Below are 20,463 nucleotides of genomic sequence, written 5' to 3' on the forward strand. Positions count from 1 at the left end.
GTGCAGGAGGGGCTGCACCTCCAGGCTCACCGTCCCCGCTCCCTGCCAGTGTCCCAGGGCAGGGCGCTTGCCTCGCTCCTGCCGCTCGGCTTGGCAGGAGCCCCGCAGCGCATCCCCATTCGCTCCCTGTCTCACTCCTTCCCCATCCCCAGCTCTGCCTGGACGGGATGCAATGTGCTGAGTGTGCAGAGCTGGAACGCTCGCTCTCGCCTTTGACTGCAACTGCTCATGTGCCTGCCTGTTTGCTCCAGCACCTGCCTCCTCATGTCCAGATTCCAACTGCAGATAATGCAACCCCGCTAGCCTCCTGGGCAGGGTTGTGTATGCTGGGAGAAATGCTGGCCTCGAAAACTGGGTGTGAGTCTGTGGGATTCTTCAGAAAGTTTCTGCTGCTGGCTCGTCTAGCAGAGGCTGAAGCCTGACCCTCAGCTCCAGTTAGCTCCAGTCCCTGCCAGCAGCTCGTGCCCAGGTAACTGGCGGGCAGGCTCGGCTGCTTTTGCTCTTTCCACTGTCCTGGACCCTTTTTGTCAACCCAAAAGCCAAGCACTGCTGGTTTCTGCTGCTGGTTAGGTAGGTGCCTTCTTTGTTGCAGCAGAAGGAAGCTCTCCAAGGAGCAGTTCTTGAAGCAGCAGCCCAAATTGTTCTTCCCCTTTTCAGGCTTGGGCCAGGGCACCGGCACCCTGCTGAGCTGAGCCCCGCGGGCACCCCCGGGCAGGGAGAGGTGCTCAGCACACACCAACGTCAGCACAGAGCAATGCAGGCCACAGATGCCACCGGGAAGGGTCTGGCCACGTTCAGCCACGGCGGCCTCATCCCGCGGCACACAGAAGCAGGCTGCAGCGTGCTCCCTGGTGCTGGCACACTGCTGCGCTGCGGCTCGGGCCCCAGGCTGGCATCGAGACCAGGCTGTGAGTGGTGCTGTTGTTCAGGGAGCTGCAGCCTCCTGGATTTCCTCCCTGGGCTACGCTACAACTACGGAGGTGAAAGTCTTGGACTGTGCCCAGTCCAAGTCCAAGACGCCCTCCCAAGCTTTCCTGCCCTGTCTGCTTCACCAGAACCAATGCCAGGTGCTGTGCGGAGCCGCAGCTCCAGCGGAGGTGGGCAGGGCAGGCTGCAGAGGTGGCACAAAGCTTTCCTTTGGGTCCTTGGGCTGCTGCTGCCAGCTCTGCAGCACCACGGGGCTGGCAGCTCCCCTGCGGCACATGTTTGGCGATGCTCGGTCCGGGTCTCGGGGCGTGCACGGTGCAGGAGACCCACCACAGACAGCACCAGCGGAGCCAACTGCAAGAGAGGTTTATTGCAGCAGCTTGAAAGAGGATGAAAAACTCCGGGGAGGGCTCTTAATGTGCCAGAAGCCTTCAAATGGAAAGATCCCAAACCAACAAGGTCTGGTTTGTAAGCACCAAAATCCTTCACCTGGCTCTGCCGCGGCCGCCTGGCCCCGCTCTGGGGCTGAGAAGTGGCACGGAGCTGGGGCTTCAAGGAGCAGCCCACATGCCAGAAAGGAGGGAATTATCACGGGGAACATCCCAAGTGAGTTCTGGAGGGTCTGAAGGGAGCACACCCAGCAACTTTGCTGCTTGTCAGGAAAGGGAGAGGCCAGAAACTGGGAACCACTCGACCTGATACACAGCACAGAGGAGCAAAGAGGGTGAAACAGCCGAGAATGAGGTCCAACAATTGCCATGGAACAGGGGATTATTAAAAGAGGTTGTGCCAAACACGTCCAAAAGATGTCTTGACTTGAGACACTGACACAACACTTGATACAACACCACCAAAGAACTTCAAGAAATCAGATGGCAGCAAGGAGGAGAGCCTCCGTGGGGCACAGCGTGGGTCTGGGCTTGTGGGTGCTGGTGCCATGCCCTGTGTGTCCCCGGGGCTGGCTCTGCCGAGCCGGTGGCAGAGCACGAGATGAGCCCACAGAGGATCCAGCTCCTGGATCTGCTCCTCTGGGGGAGCACAGAAGGGCAGCAAGACTTCACAAGCTGCTCACTTCAAAAGCTCAGCAGCCATGCCAGGGCGAGGAGCTGCCGGGACTGCAGGAGCTGCCTCGTTCCTGCCTTTTTTTAATAGTATGAGAATTTTGAAGCTGCAAGACAGGAATGCGGGCAGAGCCCTGGCGGCTCCATGTTGCTCAGCTGAGCAAAGCTCTGTTAATAACCCGCAACCCCCAGAGGGAGGGAGGGAGGGCCGGTTCTGTTTTTGCTTAACCAGGGTCTCCTGCCATTCCTCCATTATAATATCAAAGACCTGGGTGCTGAGAACTAGATACAAAAGCAAGAGCAGCCCCAAATGGACGTGTGCCAAACCCATGGATCTCAGTAGGGTTTGCTGCAGGAGGGCAGGATTTTAAGCCGTAGTCTGGAGAAGCAAAGACTCAGGGGACAGGATCAGTCTCTAATTATCGTGCAGTTAATGCGAACGAGCAGCAGAGTGAGGAGAGGGTGGGGCAGCAGACACCAGCATGAGAAGCACTGACCTGGAGCTAAGGAAGGAAAAGTTTAGGCTAGACACAGAAAAAATATATATATTATAAAAAACGACTGGCACAAACCAGACTCCTGCAGGGAGAAGCTGAAACACTCGGCTGCAGGAAGTACTTACAAGGAAACCAGAGGCAGCGTTAGCAGGCACGGTGCAAAAACGAGGGCAGCAAAAGCGCCTGGCTCCGACCCCGGGCAGGACCAAGGGGGCCCTGCCAGCCCTCCCACGGGACAGCCATCAGCCGGCAGCTTCCAAAGGACCCCGGGTGCTCAGCATCTCTACCTGGGACACGAGGAGATGCTGGAGATGTAACAGAGGCATCACTTTCGGCAAGAGCCATTTGGACATTCAACGTGCCAGTCTATTAAAAATAACCGAGATGTGCTGGTTAGAAAACCCTCTAAGGGGGAACGAGGGCTGCTCCTAACAATCTCTTTTTCCAGGAAAATCTATCTGCAGCAAGCACCAGGTGCTGTTGCATTTTAATCTGTTAAGTGACTCCCATTCCTGCCCCAGTACTGAATACTCAATTACTCGCCATAAATCACGCCCAGCCCCACAGCCCCTCCATCACATTAAGGCTCCCCCCGCCAGCGCTCGCGGTTCGGCTGCCACCCCATCGATCCCGCTCACGCTGAGCGCTGCCAGCACACCGCATGCCGCGTGGTTCCCACTGCCCACGGAATACCCCGATTTCCAATCCCAACAGCCCTAAACCTCAAACAGAAGGCGGTTTCTGGATGGGAAGGCTTTCTCCATGGGAAGTTTTTCGAAGCAGGGCTTCCTGCCTCCAACATTTCATTTTTTCGGCCAATTTCCTTCATCCACGAGGTGCTCGGTGTGCCTGGAGCACCCGATGCTCGCGTGCGACCACCCCGAGTCGGTGTCAGACAGTGCGGGGGTGACCACGGCCTCGTGCAGACCTGCAGAGAAGGGGCTGCTCTACCACGTTTCTGTGGCCCCATGGCTCTACCCGAGCACATTTCAGGGTCTCCCCCCTTGCCAGGGGTCCCCCCTCCAATGCCTTTGGGCTGCTTTGGGTGCCAGCACCCTGCACAGCACCCACAGGAACAAACCTGAACATCTCTGCTGTCCTCAACTGCCACCAGGGCCAACAGCCCATGACTGGATGGGAACGCTGGAAATGGGCATTTTCTGGCAGAGCCTGCTGAGGGAAAAGAATGGTTTTGTCATTTTTTTTTTTCAGATTGTCATTCCGAGGGCTCAGAATTTCACTATAAATATTTTGACACTTCCAACCAAAAGAATATCAGCTCTTTGGCGTATGAATTGGCTGTATAGTAATTTTAATATTTTATATTTAGACATTCTGACAACATGAATGCAATCGTGTAGAGAAACAATCCATGCGACCTAAACCCCAAGTAACACAAAATGTGCTGGAATAGAAATGTTAATCTGGGTCCTTCTGCGTAATTAGAATGAACCTTGCTAACACTTTGAATATTGTCCAATGAATTGTCTGGCAGATCCCTCGTGGACTGAACGAATACCTTCAAACAGCTGAGGATTAGAACTTGGCTGCACTTGCTACGGATGGAGCCAGACAGCAAAAGCAAGTAAACCAAATGGTAACGGAAACTTCAACGAAAACATAATTCCACTGTTAGTTGGCTAATGATTTTGGCTGGAAATGTACATTTACCAAACTGCCCCTTTGTATTGTAATGAGTCAAATCCAATTTCCTATCAAACTTGTAGGCGGCAGCCAAGAAAATCACATTTAATTGAGTTGATTATGACACTGACTTTGGACCTTGCTGGATGGGGACCATCTCGCTGCCCAGGTTTCTCACCCAGCCTGACGTTTCACTGCTGCCTTTCGGGAACAAAGAGCAAGGCACATCTAGCAAACACGTTCCTTCCAGTGAGCCTAAACAGGAATCCCTAAAGGAACTGGGACCTAGCATAAAATCTTTGTGAGATTAGAGCCCGTTGGTCCTGGCAGGACCCAGGAGGCAGTGCTTCCACATTTATTTAAGTGAGAATACATCGGTTTGTCCAAAACCATGGGTGCCCTATTACTCCCTGGGTTACAGCACAGCTGTGGCAGACCTTACCGCTCAGCACCACCTCTCCCGGGAGATGAGCTGGTGGTTACAGCCACAGCAGCTCAACAGAAGTTCCCACTAGCAATAAACATCTTATCTTCCACCTGACCTCGTACTTGGCCATTCCCTATCTCAGGTCAGGAGAATTCCTGCCCTGGACGCGCAGCTCGACCTTTGAGTTTCAGGAATGGGCCCGTCCACAGCCAAGGAGAGACTTTTGGTTTCTTCCCACCGAGAGGTTGTTTGTTGTAGCCTCAGATGAATCCTTCCTATAACTGTGGTTAACCTCTTCCTATGGTTAGGCTCCTTATGATTCACCTATGCTAAGCATTTTGCAATTAAACTCCCCCATAGAGCAAAACAAGCCTTTATTATAGCTGCAGAAGGCCTCTGTCTCTGGCTGAACCGGGTCTTCTGCTTTTGTTCCCATGGCTTTTTCGTAACAGCTCTGCTAGCTCTCATCCTTGGCTTGTAAAGCAGTGTGACCATAGGCTTTCATGAGACGGTTTTAAAACATAGGCAGAAAGGGTGGTGGGGCTGGTGGGGTCTTTCAGCCTACTTCACAGAGGCCTCCATTCTTTGAGGCTAATCCTTTGTTCTTTGGTGGAAAAAAAAAATTTCATGAGACAGGTGAATCATCCGTTCCCCTCCAGCAAAGTGAGTCCCCAAAAGAGAGCAAGGTACATATCTTAGGATGCTCCTAAAATCACAAAAAAAAAAAAAAAAAAGCAATGGGCAAAAAAATGGCATTATCACACAGAGAAGGAAATCTGCATCATGCAAACAGCTCCAAAAACAAATGCAGGAATAAAAGCTCTATAAACTTACATCACAGTGAAAGCCACTTTAGAATTAAAAATAACATCGGCAATACCAAATTATTAGTGAAATCTGCTAGCAAAATCTCTTATGTTCAGACTACTCTCAGCTCAGTGCCAACCCTCCAGGATTTCTGTATGAGGGTTTAAAAGTTTTTCAATAAATTCAGGGGGAGAAAAGAAAGCCTTAGTTCCAAGTCTGAGCCAAAGTTTGCTGTTAGTTAGAAAGAGTAAATGAACTTGTGGGTTTGACTCCTCTGTGTTCCCTTCTCACAGTGTCTTCTGCACTTGAACAACAGAGCACACAGCCTGAACACGAAGGCTTCATGTTTTATTAATGGTGTCCAATTCATTTCCTGTTTTCATGCTGATAACCTACCGAGGGAGAGGAAGGAATTCAGGTGGCAAGACCTCCGATCCGTTTTTCTTACACTCCTCAACAGTTCCCAAGTGGGTATTTCACCAGCAGCAACTCTTCCTGCATGTATTACGCACCCTTCCCAGCTGAACCCGCGATGGCTGGCTTCACGGTTGCTGGCGTGCGCCTCAGAAAGCCTCCGTGTTTTCAGGTCGAGTTCTCGCCAAGGTGAGAGCTTTTAGAGATTTTGACTCGATCAACTCTCAGCAGCTGTTTTCACTGCTGTCCTTTCTACAGGACTAGCCTCAGAGTACAACCAACTACCACCCTGGCAAAGATCTTGTCAAACAAAACCTGCGTTAGCACTACCACCCCGTTTGTGGAGCTGCCAGATAATTCCCCGTTACAGACAACCCCATGTAGTGGTCAACCCAGCAGCGATTCACAGAGATCTTATTTTTTGACTGAAACAGAGCTCCCGGTCTAAGGAAATGGGGCAGATGTTTGAAATCCCTAATGCTTTGTGCAGCCCCTTCCAGACAGTACCCTCTTGTCCCATTCCCAGTGAGTTATCCGTACTTAGGGTATTCTACACGAGATCTACAGCGCGGTGGCTCATACTAGGAGGGGTCTGCCCCTGTGGGAGGTAAAATGTGTTAGGCAATAGAGGTAAGCTGCATCCTGGCACCTGGGGTGCTTCAGGTGGTTCAGTAGCTGCCAAGCCTCGCCTGTCATACGCATTATGGGTGTTTGAAACACAAACCTTGCGGGGCCACCTCTTGGAAAAGCAGACTGAGCCTTCAGTTTGGGCCAGCAGCAGCTCTGAGCACCTCATCGGCTGCTTTCTTCTGGAGACATCAATCAGAGAAGGTGAATACGCTGAGAACTGATGTCCCAGAGCAGCAAGCTCTCAGATCACTGGGGCTGGAGCAGTTGGCGGCTTCTGGCAGACCCTATAATTATTTGGACCCACCTGCCCTGTACTTGTTCACATCGGTGTTCAGAGAATCCCCATTTTCCTATTCCGCAGCTGGAGATACAATAAAGACCCGGGTCTCACAAAACACTCCTGCAAACAACATAGAACAACTCTTACAAAGATAAAAAATGAAATCCCCCCTATGACTCCTGTACTGGCCAGAGATGCTCCAGTCTGTTTCGATGCTTTGTGTTCCCTTGAAGCAGCAAACACGTTAGCAGCAATTACTTGCCTCCAGCTGCTTCTTCCTACGAAACCCACTGGGCACCTTCCCAACAAGCAAAGAGCAATTCCTTCTCCAGCCTGCACGCAGCTCGGTGCGGCCGTACTCCGTGGCAGGGGTGAGGTTGTGCCACTGAGCTCTCGGGGTTTCTTTTAGGCCGTTTTTCTTTGAAAGATAACCAGAACTGTGATGAGATCGGTAACCTCCACTGTGTTGGCAGGCAGACATGCACGCCTGGGGGTGCAAGTGCGAGTGTGTGGTCTTGGGTGTGGGGAAGAAAGGAGAAGGGTGGTGACCTGAATGTTGGAACAGAGTTCAGAGTAGGCTTTTTTGTTTTGTTTTGCCTTCCCTTGCATTGGGAACCCCAAGCACTAAAAAGCAGGAGTTCCCTGCCCCACCTGTGATATAATGAAAGCCTATCCGGGCTGTGTCGGCTGCTGCTTGCTGAGCCTCCTGGGTCACAGAATCACTGACTGGATGGGGTTGGAAGGCACCTCTGGGTCCATCTGGTCCAATAAATACCCCTGCTCCAGCAGGGCCACCTGGACCATGCCGCCTTCTGCTTCTTGAGCCTCTTGGTTGTAGACAGCCACGCTTTCAATGCCTTCCTCTGAAAGCAGGAGGATAAGAGACACTATTATTGCTGCAAGTGAGAGTGGAGATTCTTAGGTAAGGCAGGACCTCCGCAGCTAGGACATGCAGGAACATCCCAAAGCCACAACAGCAGTCATTAAATACAGCAACTGGCCACCTCACTCCCCCACAATATATTTTGCACAAACATTGAGCTCGGACCCGAGACGCACAGGCCTACGTGTGCTGTTTGAGACTTAGTGCCTGGCTCCCTTCTGTCTCAATTATTTAGCCCCAGACTAGCAGGGAGACAGGATCGAGGTGCTCTTAAACTCATCCCTTACAGACAGTATTTGTTTGACTTGTTGTTAATCTGCGGTGACAGAGCCTCCACAGCCCCCCAGCAATCTGCTCCAACAGTGACCTACCTCTGCCATCAGAAGGATTTCCTATTTTTTCCCCTGACTCTCTGGAGTCCAGTTTAAGCCATTATAAGAAACATATGGGAGAGCAGAACACTCCCTCCTCCTTGCTGCACCGCTGTACGTATACGATGGCCGCTCTGCTGCAGCCTATTTGTCTTCTCTGGACTGAACACAACGTGCTTTTGTCAGTCCCTCTTTGCACATCGTGTTTCCTAACTTTCTGTTTAACCCTTCTTATTGTTCACTTCCAGACGTGCATCAGCTGGAGAAAAGTCTCTGGTGAATTCCTCTTCAGGCCTTACCGCCGTTTGGCAGCATGGAAGAATGGCTGCACGTCTCCAAGCGACACTCCCATGTCTCCTACTTGGTATGGCATTTGACTATTTGACTTTTTTTTTTTTTTTTACACAAAAAAATGAGAGCTTGAATTGCATTTTCAAGGACTAAGTGTGAGGCAGCACTAGGCATTAAAGCAGCATGAGAAGCCACGCTCCCACCCCTAGCACCCACTGAAATCAATATTGCTAGTACCTCTGAGAACTATTTGATCCCATTGCCCAACTGGCATCGCTGACAGATCCCAGAATCTGCTTGCCTTTTTAAAAATAACTTTTATCTGATGATCACCGCCCCTCAGAGGCGTACGGCACCTTACTGAAATGCGCTGCAGACCTGCAGCCAGCGGGTCTCAGCAAATATTGCTAGGGTATTTTTCTGTCCTTTGCTTTAACACCACAAAAACTACAAAGTTGCGTTTGGACATTTTTTTTTTCTTTTTTATTGTCAACGCAATAATCAGCCCAAGAAGTTTTCTGACTGCAGGGGAAAATGAATCAATTTGAAATCACCGACTTTTTTTTTTTTATGGTCTTTGGCCACTTTGAATGCCGGTTGTTCTGCGCTGGGCAGTAAGGGGAGGGACACTTCCCACGGAAAGGCGAACGGCTGCCAAGTGCCAAGGCATCGCCAAGCTCTGCAGACAGGTATTGTCACAGGGTGGCACGTTATGTAAGCGCTCCTCGCATGCGAGTTACTCCGCATTCTTGGCAGCAGACCACATGAAATTTCCCTTCAGATGTTGACGGGATAAAAAAAAATTATATATATGAAAATCACCTTATCATTTACAATGCAAATCTTGGAAGGAAAGTTAGTAAATTAAGTTAGAGAATCGCCTAAATTAAGCTGGCATTCTCTTCCAGTGCTTCAAACTCTGAAAACATTGCTGGCTGACAAAACAAGCCCTGGAATGATTAGCAAAAACCCTCCTTCAGAGGCAGCAGACGAACAATCCCTTTGAACCTTCGCAGCACATCATAAACGCTCAGCAGCCTTACAGTGTGGCAGTCCCAGTGCTATCAATTATTTACCCTTTTTCTGTTTACCTTCAGGCAGCAAGTAATTATTTTTAAATATTAATTTAGTTGTGTCATGTACAGTTTGTGGTTTAGCTCTGAGATCTGAGATACAGAAAAGCAAACTGCATCTCAAATCACATTTAGCTAGTGACGCATTGATAGCTGGATCCCCACTCCAGCTACTCAGCAGCTACAATCAACTGCTTCCATCATTAGAAACAAAACTCTGCTCATTGCAGGAATGTGAAAGCAATTTTCTTAATAGAAAAAGACACTTTTTTTTTTTAGCCTAGAAGTCCCAGAAATTGGAAAATCTAAATAGGAGGATATTATTTGGCTCCAAAAAGTTTCAGTTTTTTTTCATCTGAATATCTTTCCCCCTTTTTGTTTCCCTCAGAATTTTTCCCAGTGTGTTTTATTCTCTTCATCCTCAGCTAATTTAGGCTAAAGAGACGTTGGCTGTTGTTTCTGCAGCCCTGAGAGAAAGAGATCCTAGGGGACAAGGAGCGCCTTCCTGCACTGAGAACACCGCTTCTTAGAACCTCAAAAGAAAGGATGGCTCTTGTCAGCTCACATGAATGTCTTTCCACTAGAGACCAGCTCTTTCTTTTTAAAGGTTTATACTAGAAAAACAAATACTCGTTCTGATTTACTTGTACTAAGACACAATACCAAGTTCAGGGTGAACTGCTGGTTGCAGTGATGGCAGCAAGACCGGCACCTTCCTGAACAGAACCGGTTTTGAATTTCGGAGAAGTCTGCTGAGGTTCTCTTTGTGCACTGTGGATCTTCCAACTTTTTCTTACCATAAGCTCTGGGATTAAACCTTCGTTGTAGCTGCTTCTGAGACAGGATCAAGGAGAAACAGAACTCCGACAACAGAACTTGGGCAACTTTGCGGGTTGTTGCTGGTATTCCGATGGCACTTAGGGACCCCAGCCATTGGTTTCCCACCCTGATAGGGCTGCACAGAACCCAGCAGCACCAGGAGTGCATCCTCCTGACAAAGAACACACAACCACAGTTTGAACTGGGTACAGCACGGGAAAACAACTATGAGAAAGCACAAAAGCGGTACTGAATGACCACAGGGTCAAGCCAAGGTGCAACACCACTCCAGTGAAGGAACGTTTGCAAAATGACCTAGTGAACATCAGTGTTTTCTAACGAGAAAAAGCAACAGTGGCAGTTGGTCAAATCCTGTTCTTCCTGCTCCCTGCCACGACTTTGTCTCCTGAAGTCCTGTCTGCTCCCACCCCGTCGATCCTGCCCCACTGCTGCTGCAACCTGGCTCATGTGCACCCATGATTTCCGACAGAGAGGCCATGTCATGCACCTTGTGTTAATCTAAGTGGGACACAGAAGCCTCTGATTCCCCTCCTGCTCGCCTCCCACCCCCCAGTGTAAACGCAGACTGCATTTACAGTCCAGGACTTGGGCTGTGGGATGGCAGACCTGCTACAGCACAGGAACGTGATTTCTTGTAGCCCAGAAGAGTTCTGCTCTAACAGAACAGGTCCTTGGGAAAGCCAGAAGCTTTGTCTTCATTCCCATCAGTAATGTTATCCGTCATGGTTTAGCGAAGAGCTTTAGCATTAGCTGTATGTGGCTGGGCTTTTTTGTTTGTTTTCACAAAAATTCCATTACAGAAACTTTTCTGGAACTGAAGCAATCGAAGCCTCTCTCCCACTTCCCGTTCTGAACTCCTGCTTGACTCCAGGGTCAGATGCTGGCAGGCAAATTTCCAGATTCTGCATTATGAAGCCATAAAGCCTCCTTGCTCTGCAAGTCTCACGGTACATGCTTACCTCTGACCCTAACACGGGAAGAAAGGACGAGGCCATCTGTCCCGCAAAGCAGTGAGACAATCAGAAAAACATTCCAACAGCAAAGCAAAGGAACAGCAGCAAAGGAAGAGCAGCACAAAAGCAAAGCTTTGTTATGGCTCCAATCCTCTACCTCACTGTGACAGGAATAAAGCATCCACTTTCTTAAAACAGGGAGGAAGGGAGAAACCTGGCTCCAGGATGAAGGAATGTCTGAGTAGCAGGTACCTGAACCGGACTTTTCATGGCTATCAGAGGCCTCATCAAAATAGAAGGGTCATGAAAGAGGTCATGAAACCTGCAGCAAAATTGGGAAAACAGACTCAGGGCTTCAGTGCCAGCCACTAAGGAAAACACGGTTGAAACTGTGAGATCAGCTGCAGAGCTCAACCCTTCCGACCCAAGTGGCCTAACAGCGTGGGCTTGTTTCCACCCACACTTTATTCTGCCTCTGTAGGTGCCTCCCCAACAACATGACACAAAGCTGAGCAACCGAGCGGGCCTCTTGCCTGTTACAAACACCAGCAAACTCCTGAAACTCCTGTCTGATCCACAGGCACTTTGTCAGGTGTTAGCAAACAACTCTGGGCCTGGAAACAACCTCAGTTCTGCTGGCTTGGCTCCCATTTACCTTGGTAGCAACATTGACCAAATGCTGCCTGGGCAGATGCCAAGTTTCTCTTAACCTTGGCGAGCAGATTTAGATCACGTCGTTTCTCGAAGTCATTTTGTCCAAGGTGAACGAGGATAACGGCTGAAGAACCACAAGTGTTGAGGGCGAGGAGGGTGACTCCACGCTTCCCACCAGGAGCTGGGCTGCGCACCGCTCCTGAAGCAAGCGGGCAGAAAGCCCCAGGCCCCAGAGGTCACTCGGTTCTTTCAAAAGTGTACTTGGAATACATAAAGCCACACTGAGAGTATGTCCATTCAACCCTACCAGGGCCAATGATTTGTTTTTTCAGGTTAAATCTGTCTCACCTTCTGATACAGACTTCTACAGCCAACTCACTTCTGAACAGAGCCACAAGGTCCTGTTGTTGGCTTGCTTTTGCCCAGTAGATGCTTGGTGATGGTTTCAGGCTGAACGTGGAGGCAGAGGAGCAGAACGAATCATAAGATGACAGAGAAGGAAGACCTCAGTCTTAAAAAAGATGGGAAGATAAAGGTTTCTCTTTCTTACAAATCCACATTAATTCACTGCATTAATGAGCAACATGCTAGTATGACACAGCCTTTTCTTCATGGCCTCTGGTTCCTGTGAAGAAAACTATTAACAGAGCCACAGAAATAACCAGTACGGCGCAAGTAACTGGAACTTTGCATTCATTAGCTTTGGTCACTACGAGTTAGAAACCAATTGAAAGTCTAAAACCTTATCTACCACAGCACTGAGAAGCGGGTCCCTGTCTGAACAGAAATCAGAGATCATTTCAAGGGTAGTAATTCCATTGCCTCACACCTGAGCATCTGTACCATACGTGGCTAGGATTTGCTTTTTGAATGTGTCACACAGGTAAAGCTCAAACCTGGGGTATTGTCCAGGAGCTGAATTTGGGGAGAGATGTGGGAGAAAAGAGGGGCAAAAGAGCTGAGTAAAATAGTTTTTTAACGCCGTTTCTGGCAATCCACACATATCTCTTGATAAAACTAACTGATTCTGTTTGCTACACACAGCACAGAGATCCACATACCCATGAGCACCCTGTCTAACCATTAGTCATGACTGAGTGAATGAAGGAAGAGAAGACTTATAACAACTGGACACGGAGGTGACTCACTGATACAAACTGGTTTTGTCAATTACATTTTATAAGAGAACAGGCAGTACTACTGAATCGCACGCTGTGGGTGTCACAACAGCAGGTTTTTCAGACAGAATTTAAATGAGAAAAAAGTATAATGCAAGGGGCCAGAAAGAAGTCTACCTCCCAAACTAAAGTGGCACTGAGTAACTTAATAGTGTGGAAAGCCAGCATAAGAGAGAGAAGACAACCTTGTCGTGTTTGCAGCACTCCCAGCTGCTGCAGTCTGTGTCGTTACAAGCTTCCAGAAGGTCGGTTGCTTCATGCAATATCTAACCCTGCTGCTGTCCAGCCCGAAGATGAAAATGGCGTGGGTTTCTAATCCCAAAACAACGCTTGCTGTGCTGAGGCAACCTCCCTATCGGTCACAGCAGATGAAGAACGTTATTGTCAACCTATCATCTATGCTGCTGTGGACAGGAGTGAAGGAAAGCACTACAGACCAGGGCTGGAAGAGGCACAAAGCACCACCTGCGTGTTGTTCCCCGGTGTAAGACAGCATGCTGCTGGGAACAGGAGGGCAGCAGGTGGATCCCTGTGATGCCAGGTGGGAAATGGCCGCCTGTTATTAGTTCGGGTCCTACAACAGCTCGTCCTACAGCCCAGGCACCACCAGCACCCAGCTCCAGGCTCCGACCTTGGTCCTGGTACTCTCCACAGCCACAAATCTCACCATTAGTGATGTTACTGTGAAGCAAACGGGAACGTGTGATGTCTTATAACCTTTATAGGGCTGTTAGTTTGGGGACAACGTTATTTTTAAGGACGACACAAGCACGTACTTCATCAAATCAGAGCACAGCTCGGGCTGGAAGGGACCTCAAACCCCCCCAGTTCCACCGCTGGCCATGGCGGGGACCCCTCAAGCAGCCCAGGCTGCCCCAGGTTGCAGCAGAGGCCTCAGGGCCTCCTCGGGGCCATCTTCGGCCTTATCCCAACAAGCCCCGAGCGTGGCCCGAGCAGCCCCGAGCGTTTCCGAGTGTCCCCGAACCGTGCCCGAGCGGCCCGGGCGCTGTCCATGGTGCTGAAGGCAACCGCCCAGCGGCGGGCACCCGGCCGCAAGGAGCAGCCCCGAGCCGGTCCCGTCCCGTCCCGTCCCCACCCACCCTGCTCAGGGACAAGCAGGGCAGCCAAGAAAACAGTGACACGCAGAAACGGCTGATAAAACTGCAATGAAACGTCTGTTGACATTGATTTCGAGCCCGCGGCCAGAGATGAATGATTGAAACGCCAGGCTTGTTAAAGCTAGAATGCTTTTGATTTCTCTCCTCTGCGCCGAACAAGATTTAGCTGGAGGGAAGTTAACAATCAGCTAATTGACATTGAATTAACCATGAAATGCAGTATAACTACTTTTCTTCTGAAGTACTCTTCAGCAATGCTTTAACAAGGCTTTTAATTATTGATTATTGCTTATAACACACACCAGATCTCCTTTTATTTGTTTTAAAATCTGGTGTCCTTCAAAGGTGTCAACCCTCGTGCTTTCTGCAGTTCACCTATCCGCTAATGGAAACCGAATAAAGGATCAAAATCAAAGCAGCACCTTCTCCCTCTTGCAAAGCATCCTAGCACAACGCATCAGTTTTTCCTGTCTGAAGCAGGTTAAGACAGAGATATTCTGTAAGAATAAGGTTAGGAAATCCACTGCATCCTTAGGCAAAGGTGGGGAAATTGAGGGAGAATGATGGCACATTTTCAGCTAATCCACTGAATTTACAATTGCCTTTGGGACAATAATAGCAGTTGAAGAACTGTCACTTGGACGAGAAAAAAAAAAAAAAAAAGGAAAATGCTTGTTTGGTGCACATCTGAGAAGCTGGCACAGCACAGACAGCAGTGGGCACAATTACCATCAGTGCAGCTGCATATGCTGCATGTCAACTCCAACAGGGTCGCTGCGCCGCGCGCGCTGGGGAGATGGCGAAATGTGTGTGCTAATGGCTGCAGCGAGCAGAGGACTGCGTGGAGAATAATCTGCGCGCATCGGAAAAACAACCAGAAGGTACTGGTAAAAATTAAATACCAGACAGATCTCTGTGTGTTTAGAAGAGATTATTATTATAGAAGTGGACATCACTGCTTAAGGTAACTGCTCCCACCTATGAGATGCTCTCTTTTTCTTACAGAGCTATAGGGACTTGGGGGAACAACAGCTCTTTCCCCACATCTGAGAGACCTCTGCCCTGGAAGCAATTTTAACATAGTGTTCCTTCCATCCTGGTCTTGTTTTCTCCCCAAATCCTGCCCTAAGCCTGAGAAATCATCCTAATCAAAGGTTCATCACCACCAACACCACCAAAACTTTTTGCAAAAGGAAACAACCCTGAGAGGTGTTGGGATGGCAGCAAGGGAGGCACAAGCTGCCTGCAGAGGGGAGAGCACTGCGGAATAAAGCTGTTACGCCAAGCACATGAAGGTGTGCTGTAGGGAGAAAGCTGGTGAGAATTCCTCTCCCAGTTCACTACAAACTGGGCAACAAAAACTGCTCCAGTGGCTCACAACACCTCCGGCAGATGACACTGCCTCCAGATTTTAACCCTTCAGGTGGAAGTTTAGCGACTGCGTTCCCCTTCTGTTCTCCAGTACCGCAGTGCTTTCCTTCTGCCCTCATCAACAGCCAGGAAACGAGCTAAGTTTTAGGGCTTTTTTTTTTTTTTTTTTTAAACGAAGTTGTACAGCACAATTTATCAAGCAAGCAACACTGCCTAGAGGGAGTGGAGTGCTGAAAAAGGGAGAGATACAGTATCACTTAGAGCTCTGAGTTCACACAAAGCATTCCCATTCAGCAGGTGTAGACATCAAAATAAATAGCCCTCTGGCAATCTTCCAGCCGGCCTAAATCTCCAGGCATATTCAGCCTGATTACCTTAGATTTTTTTTTTATTTTTTTTTTCAGGCTTGCTGTCTCTGCATTTACTTGTTCTCCATCCCTTGCCAGCTACAGAGGAACAGCTGTGTCTGGCCTAGGGTGTGAACATCTGGTTCTGTCATATCCAGCTGTGAGTCTTCTGCAACACAGCCCCATTACATACTAGTATAGACAAGTGCGAATAACCAACACTGGAAGAAAATTTCAAACTACTCACTCACGGGAGAGGGGGGTCGAAATTAAGTTGGTGCTTCTCAGACAGAGGGCTGAGGACAAACGCACACGGCAGCGAGACTGTCCAGCAGGTACTCCAAGCTGCAGAGGCCAGAACAGCTGTCTGTGCTTAGGCTGCCTCTTATTCCTTTGTCAATCGACTGTTTTAATCTGTAAGCTGCTTCAGCCCATACTGCTCGGTGTCACCTGGGTGTACGTCCCAGCTTACAGTCACTGCTGTCACTAACACACCGTGACACGCTGCCTCCCCGCATCCTGAGAGCAGATTGAGGCTCCTGAATTCAAACGTGAGTCTCCAGAAGGCTGTGAACCGCAAGGAGGGGAGAGCTGGGGGATCGACTTCACCTCCTGCAGGCACTAGCGAGGCTGGAGGAGGCAGAGGCTGAGCAGGTGAGAAGCACTGCAACCTCCTGCCCCAAGGGACAGCCCCGGGCACTGCTCGGGAGGAGTGGTGGCAGTACACGTTACTGGAATCACCAGCCCCTGCTCAGCCCTTCTTTGAAAGGAAGAGAGGGAAGACAGACAAGGAGCATTAAGGCTTGCCTGCACACCTCTGGCTCCAGGAAGGATGGGGCAGGCCTCGAGCACCCCCCATCAGACCATGGTACACTCAGGGCACGCGCAGCCCATGTTCTGCCACAGAACCTGCAAAATCTCCCTCTGACAACACAAAACCAGAGCATTCAGCACTCTCAGGATTAGACTGCAAGCCTTGCAGAGCTCTCAGAAATAAAAGGAGCCAATGTTTACCAAAGCAGCAGTGTCAAGAAAAGGGACTGTGTGCGCCTCCCCTACCAGTACAACGCTAACCACACAGCAGGACAGAGATAAAACTTCCATCAACCTGCACAACTTCATTACAGGAGCTTCATTTTATGTTATGCTAGTCCTTCATTTTAGCTACTGATCCCGGTACAGCTAGCAGCCTGTCTCCCTCCAGGGCACACCCCTGGTGTTGTGTGACTGGTGTTGCACCGCCAGATCACCACGAGCTGTGCTGTCTGGTGCCTCCCCACCCGCTGCTCAGGTGAACGCAGTCACCACGCACGTTGGGGGATGCTCAGCCCACGTTCCCATGCAAGGTGCAGATTTGCAGCATGCTCAGACAGAGCTGGAGGCAGTGCTGCTTTCAGCCCGTCCTGCCAGCTGCAGCACTACTTCCCTCCTGGGGGAAAATTACAGGTTCTTCTCCAAGAGGCTACGTTCCCGTTTCCCATACATTTCTTGGCTAGTCATCCAGGCTGCTGGGCTCCTGGAGAAAGCGTTCCCAATACTCCACTCCTTGGTGTTAGGCTTGGCTGAAGGAGCCTTGGGTTCCGCAGATTCCTCCATCCCCCTTCCCATCCTGGATGCATTTACTTGTCAAGACCAGGGAGTGTAATTAGAGGGAACAGGTCCCAGGATGCCTCTCCCACTCTTGGCAGCTGACAGAAGGTGTGAGCTCAGCACTGCTGAATTCCACACCTCGGTCACACCCTTTGGAAAGGCTGCAGTGCATCAATCACACCAGATCACAACGCCAGCCGTGGTGACCACCTACAGCACCGGGGCACGGAGTTGAAAAGCCAGCAGTTCTTTTTGATCGTCCCCAAAGACGAGTCTCCATCACTCCAACACCGGCACTTCCACTACTCCCTGCCTATTGCTCCACTTCTGCTTTGCCCATAAGTATTCCCCCTCCTATTTTCCCCTGCCTTTTCTTTCGGATGAGTGCACTCTGAAACATCTGGCTGGCTGAAGGCTTCCACAGGCTTGGTTTGTTGGCTGCTTCTTTGTATTTCAGAGAGCAGCTCCCAGGACCATGCTGAAATGGCCTCCCCTTCCCTAACCACTCTTGATAGCCCAACAAGCTCCCATTACACTGGCTAATCTCCATATTAATAGTAGAAGAGTTTTAAATTTAATCCAGAGAAATATGATTATGAACAGATTTCAGAACCTACTACACCTTTCAGTAGGTTACTATGTTCTGAGTTGCTTTTGCTTTCATTTGTTTTCTGCCAATTGGGAATTTTCCCCCCAAGGAAGTTCCAAAAACCTTCTCAGCCTCTCAAAAACTATTTGTTTGGCACAGTTAACTTAGGATCTCTTAAAATTTTGTCAAACACATCAAACCAAATGGCCCCTAGGCAAAGATCTTGCATAGCAAGTTTCAACCCACACAAACTTCTAGCACTAGCTTGTGAACCCCTGGAAGCAGAGGCTTACAAAGACCACTTTGTGTACAGAGGGGGACCTTCCATGGCTTTCATCCTCCATAGTAAAATGAGCACAAGCAGTTTCATTAATTTCACCAAATCTGGTGCATTGGTTGCGTAGCACCCGTGCATTCCTCTTTTTCCTATTTAGCTGTAAGGTTTGGGCTGGCAGTCCAGCGTATAAAGCCCCTCGTGAAAAAGGAATCCAGCCCTGGCTGGAAGCAGCTATAATACAATTAATCACTGTAACAAGCCTCAGGGCCTAGCAGTCTGTCCTCTCCCCCTACTTTACAAAGAGGTAAGCAATATTTTGCATGGCCCTTTCCAGAGCTCTGCCTTGTTGCGTGGCGTTTGCATGACAATCCCGTACGCCGCTCCCAGCAGCCTCGTGTGGGAAGCTCCGCGCAGACAACGGCCAATGCAAATGGCAAGGCAGACGGCGTTCAAAGGCTGCTGCTGGTTCCTTGTGCACCTGGCCTCTGGACCACACCACATCAACTCCAATTAGCATACCCCGATCAGACACGATAAAATGAATTTCTACAGATGCTACGTACGATCCAAGCAGAGTGCCCACTTTTTATCGTGTGGCAAAGCAACGCAAATGATAAATTATTCAAATAACAAATTTCTCTTTCTGTAGAACAGTGCTTTGCAGACTCGCAGCTCTGTTTATCTTATTTATAATACAGCGTGAGCCCAGGTAAGCTGAAGGACAAGAATCATGTGGAGATGCAGAGCACCATGTCGCAGCCTCTCCAATGTTCACATTTGTCTGTTCTGACTGTACTTAATAAAGCTTGAATGACAAAAGGTGACATACTGTATGTGTTTTATCTCATTAATAATTAAGCATATTTATCTCTTAAATCAGATGTGACTTGCACCACAACATCAGTAATTAAATTAAATATTGATGGGTGATGGTTGTGTGCCGGGGCTGCATGGGTAAGTGGAATTGCCATATCTAATTAACATCTTGCAGAAGTAGCCCCATTAGGGTTGTTAGTTAAACCTCCAAATGGTAATACTAAGAAAAGCGTAACTAGCATTTAACAAGCCTAATTAATAGCAACCCCATCAGATTTGATGAATATCTTCACCTGTTTTGGGGTCTGTTGACGAGACTTTTGTTGTATCATTGCGAAGTCGTGAACCATTCAGAACCAGGAACGCCAACGCGCTGCAGGGCAAGGCTGCTTATTTCTCTTTTGAAGAAACCTAGAGGTTAAAGATCACAAAAGCACTGGAGATGACCCTCCCTGCCATTATTCCAGCGAGGGCTCGGATCTCCCTCTTCTCTCACGAGCAGCACATTGCATGAGAGGCACACTGTGCCTGCAGAGCTGACTTGCCCTCTGCTACCACCACGGCTGGCTGGTGCCCTTGCTTTTGAACATCACCTTCTGCCTTACTAGATGCAGCGTTTTCTCCTCGGAGAAGCCTACAAGGATGTGTTTTTTTTTCTGAAATGCTCATTACATTCTAGTGTCTTATAAGCAGCTCAGCAATGCTACAGCAGTTCTGATTCCTGCTCTGCTGTATGCTGAGCCGAGAATACAAAATTACTTCACTTGGGATTAGAAACGGATTCCAGCCAGGATTTCAGGACGAACTGCAACTGTACTGCTCCTCACAAAATATAATTCAGATAGTAGCTGTTACATGGTCTGGGCATGTTACATCATTTGAAGTGATTAATGCTCATGTTCATTTAACTACTACACGCTCTTCTCAGCTGCCACTGAGCGAACAAAAATCAAGCGCATTACAGAGCTATTCCCCAATTTGTGCTTCGGAAACTGTTTCAAAGCTCGCCACCCTTCCCAAGAGCCAGAGAAATAATTCGCCACTGCAAAGACTCCTTCTGCTACCCTTAAAAGTAAATGATAACAGAGGGAATTGTGCCTGACCGACTGCCTCCAGGCTGCTGCAATTCCTCCTGGAGGTGCTGGCCATAAGAAGAGGGTCCAGTACCAATTTTCTTCCCATCTTTCTCATTACAGCTGATCTGGGCTGGGTTTAGGTTATTTATTGTTCTCTGCAATGAAAGGGTACAAACAGTATTTCTTATTCTGTTTTCACCACGTCTTTCTGCCCTTCTTCCCCGTTTCTCCCACAAGTACCTACCTCCCCCATGTTCTTTACTTTCCCACTCGCTCACGGAGAAAGTTCCTGTTCGGAATTTAAAATGCTGCAGCAGTTTGATTAGGAAACAACTGGGTATTTTCACTT

At 49.2% G+C, this 20,463-nt stretch overlaps 1 long non-coding RNA gene across 1 annotated transcript in view; it reads right to left on the reverse strand.

Moving 5' to 3' along the window:
- Positions 1–7,907: 7,907 nt before the first annotated feature.
- Positions 7,908–20,463, reverse strand: part of LOC121058858 — a 60,411-nt gene continuing 47,855 nt past the window's right edge. The window contains exons 6-8 of the long non-coding RNA XR_005814377.1: positions 12,101–12,202; positions 11,256–11,420; positions 7,908–9,007 (exon numbers count right to left, since the gene is read on the reverse strand). This is a non-coding gene — a long non-coding RNA (uncharacterized LOC121058858). The remainder of the gene's footprint in view (positions 9,008–11,255; positions 11,421–12,100; positions 12,203–20,463) is intronic.

This window comes from Cygnus olor, chromosome 23, assembly GCF_009769625.2.
Source record: "Cygnus olor isolate bCygOlo1 chromosome 23, bCygOlo1.pri.v2, whole genome shotgun sequence".
Classification (NCBI taxonomy): domain Eukaryota; kingdom Metazoa; phylum Chordata; class Aves; order Anseriformes; family Anatidae; genus Cygnus; species Cygnus olor.